Source organism: Sinocyclocheilus anshuiensis, unplaced genomic scaffold, assembly GCF_001515605.1.
Source record: "Sinocyclocheilus anshuiensis isolate Anshui unplaced genomic scaffold, SAMN03320099.WGS_v1.1 scaffold2333, whole genome shotgun sequence".
Classification (NCBI taxonomy): domain Eukaryota; kingdom Metazoa; phylum Chordata; class Actinopteri; order Cypriniformes; family Cyprinidae; genus Sinocyclocheilus; species Sinocyclocheilus anshuiensis.
In genome coordinates this window covers 47,847-52,150 of record NW_015551179.1, presented here as the reverse complement: position 1 = coordinate 52,150, position 4,304 = coordinate 47,847, and positions in this window count along the sequence as shown.

Sequence of the window (4,304 nt, the reverse complement as noted above, 5' to 3'; positions counted from 1 at the left end):
TTTAAATATAGTAATTTAACTTTTTAAATGTATTTTCAGTTTTAGTGTCTTTATTTTCTTGGAATTGTGCTTTTGTCATTTTTATTCTTTTTTTTTTTAATATTACTATTTTTATTTTAATTTTTGTTTAATTTCTAGTAATTATATTATGTGATTTTGTCATTTGTATTCTTTTCAAAATATCACTATTTTTATTTAAATTTGTATATTTTCTAGTAATTATATTATATTATATTATTTTTCAAAATATTTATATCTTTTTAAATTTGTTTAATATGTGCTTTTGTAATTTAAAAAAATATATATTTTTATTTGTTTAATTTCTTGTAATTGTATTATGTTCGTTTTTTCAATATATTACTATTTATTTTAATTTGTTTAATTTCTAGTAATTATATTATGCACTATTTTATTTTTTTTCAAAATATGACTATTTTTATTGTTATTTTAATTTGTTAAATTTCTAGTAATTATATTATGTGCTTTTGTCATTTATTCTTTTAATCAAAATATTACTATTTTTATTTTAATTTATATTTAATTTCTAGTAATTAGCTATGTGATTTTGTCTTGCTAACCTTTTTTAACACTGGTATTATTTATTTTATTTATTTTCACTTTAGTAATTACATTTCTATTTTATCTTTATTTATTATCTGATAATTTTATTTTATTTCTGCTTCATATCAGCTTTGTTTGTAGTTTTAGTTCATAATAATAACCCTGGTATATTATTTCTTGCTGTATTACACTATTTTGAGGCTTCACTTTACTTATTTCATTTTGTGTAGGTTTGTCATTTATAGCCTTTGATTCGGACAGTTGTCGTTGCGATTGGCCCGTGCAGCTGTCAGTCAGTGTCTCTGCTGAAGGGGCGGGTCGTTCAGCTCTCCTGTCAAATATGAGTTTGTGTTCTGTTGAGGAGCTGAGAAACAATCTTTAACTAACTTTGGGCCAGCTGGTCTGTGGTTTAACAATGTGATGTCATCATTCTCATGATCTGACTGGCTCTGATTCATTTTTGTGTAAAATATATAGTCCTCTGCAAGCCTTAAAAGGATGAGACAATTATGTCAGCTCAGTATTCAAATTCAAGAAGAATAAAAGACAGAAGGAAAGAGATAAAAAAGAAACTAATTTGTTAGATGAAACGTGTGTGTGTGTGTGTGTGTGTGTGTGTGATTTAGATGAACTGTAATGTCATTCGTAAGAGCACAAAACTATAGTCAGACTATAGGCTTACAAGTAGTACTGCCATATTACCATCAAAATATACCACTGCTATGATGACATCATGAGAATACTGCCATATTATTCTTTGAAGTACCATTCAAGTGCCATGATATGAATGTAATAATCACGTACCATTCATATACCACGGCACATTGAGGTGCTTCAAAAAATAACAGGACTTTACCGTGATTGTGGAATCCCATACAGTGTTTTTTCATGGTGTATGTTATGTAAATACCATGGTACTTTTTGTATACATATAATGTTCTTTTGTGTTTTGTGTGGACAGTCGTTGAAATCGCATTTCTTTGCATTTTTACCCAATACACAATTTTGTTGTATTTTTTAAAAATGTATACATTATAAAAAATTACCATCTGATACTATCACTGATATGATTATCAAAATCAGATTACAGATTAGTGATTACATTCAATTATGAATATATATTAGAATATTTCACTTTTTTACATTTGTTACTGTAGTGATGTTTTGCAAATATTATAAAATGTTATTAAAATAATATTTATGACAACATGTAAAAATTACAAGCATCATATTGTAATAAAATAATAATAATAATATACTGAATAATATTATTATTATTATATTATATTATGTGTAACAAATCAATATTGCGTTTAAATAGTTACAAAACTTATACTTACTTATACTTAAAACTAATATATTTTCATATTCATAACCGAATGCATATTCATAATTGATACATATATCAGCAATACACATCCATCGTACTACATTGTATTTTAAAATTCAATTATGAATAGAATATATTACAGTGTTTGACATGACATTTGTAACTGTAATAATTTTTGCTAATTATTATATAATAATAAAATGATTATAAATGATAGTTACATGATAGCATGTAAACATTACAATTATCATATTATAATAAAATAATATATTTGATATTATTATTATTATTATTATATCATAATGTGCAAAAAATAAATAGTGCATTCAAATAGTTATAAAACGTAATATATTTTCATATATATTAATAAATGTAGCTGATACTAACACTGAACTATCGTACTATAAGTATTTTGTTGTTGTTGTTAGTATAGGTTTTTAATATCTTTAATTAAGTAGTTTACAAACATTATAAAATCTTTACCAGATGAGCAGTTGTATTCAGTTATGAATATATTTAAAATGTTAAATTTCATGATTTTTTATGAAAACTATTTATAAATTATGCAAATATTTAATGACTAAACACATTGTAAGACCCTTTGCTTGCAGTGTTAATGTATTTATTTGTCTGTTTTTATGCATTTTATTTTGTTTTGTAATGTGTTTTTGTATTTTTATTCTTTTTTCAAAATATTACTATTTTTATTTTTATTTGTTTAATTTCTAGTAATTATATTATGTGCTTTTGTCATTTTTTTATAACTTTTTTCACAATATTGCTATTTTAATTTGTTTAATTTCTAATAATTATATTATGTGCTTTTGTCATTTTTATTTTTTATTTTTTGTTTAAATATTACTATTTTTATTTTAGTTTGTTTGATTTGTAATAATTATGTCATGTGCCTTTGTCATTTTTATTTTTTCAAAATATTTGTTTTTAGGTCTTTGATATCAGACACAATCGAGATACATTTGAGGAGGCATGTGTTTTGTAATCCAAACCCACTTTAAACTGTAATTTCTGTGGCATTAACATCACCAAATGAATGGCAAAAATAATGACTGTGTTCGAACAGGATTTCCAAACAGGGCTTGAGCCGGTGTCGATGTGAACAAGTAGCTTACTTCCACTCGTCTGCATATTACAAACGTGTTTTAGCACTGAAAAGATGACACACTTCAGCTTTAACATCATATAGAGATGCTAGTGAAACAGGGTTTAATGTGGCCTTTCAATAGCGATGAGGAGGAAGGTTATCGTGATTCGTGACGTCGCTGCGTTTGTGTGTGTGTGTGTGTGTGCGTGAGTTCACTTCTCCGCGGAGTCATTCCATTCCATTAACATCGTTTCCAGTGCTTTAGTCACCCGTTCAACACCTAGTCATCAGCGCGGCCCAAATAGTAGGCTGACAGTAGTGGGGCTAAATCTGGTGTCTGAACCCAGGACACATCAGAACAGTGCGTCTGCTGCCGGCCCCTGCCAGAAGGACGTAATTCAGACCAGGAAGTGACCGGGAAAGCAGGCTTTTTCAGGAAGCTGCAGTCAGAGGTGAAGTGTGTAATTCTTGTGATGCTAAAATACTTGCTTTTAGATCAGAGGAAAACTAAGTAAGCCATTTGTAAGCGGACTTCCTGAGGCTTTATTTGTGCTCCGTTTGTTTGAGGTGTCCAGCGTGTCGTTATTTTCTGGCTCAGCCAATGAGGTGGGTTTGTGGGCGGGACTTCTGTTTGGCTGAACAATGGAAGATGGAGGGCGGAATGGCCAGGTTTTTGGAGACTGATCTGGAAATGGTAGTGTCTGGCTCTGCTGGCACAGAAATTACATACATGAACCCATTTACTTTTATATCATGACATTTTTCATATTATGAAAATTATAAGTGATACAGGATGTTCAACAAGCAAAAACTTATAAGACTTTTAATAAGAGTTGTGAACAGTATTATTTACTATAATTTATATACTGTTGTAGTGTTTATGAATATTAACATGAATTAGCTTTTATTTTTATTTTAGTTACATTTTTAGTTTAGTTTTATGTTTAGTTTTAGTAATTGTAGTATACCAAATTAAACTTATTTTATTTCAGTGAGTTGCTAAGGTGACATTTCTAAGTTCCGTCTAATATTTATTTATTTATTCATTTATTTATTTGATTTAATTTTATATTTATTTTATTGTATTATTTTTTAATTTTAGTATTTCAACATCAGCTTTTATTTCAATTAGTTGCATAGGTATTTCTAAGATTTAAAAGTTCCATCTATATATTTATTTTATTTTCTCTTTCGCTTTCATTTTATTTTTAATTCAGTTTTACTTTTAGTAATGTTGGTATTCCAACTTAAATTTATTTTATTAAGATTTTAAGTATTAACGTTTCCAAGTTCCATCTAATATGAATATGT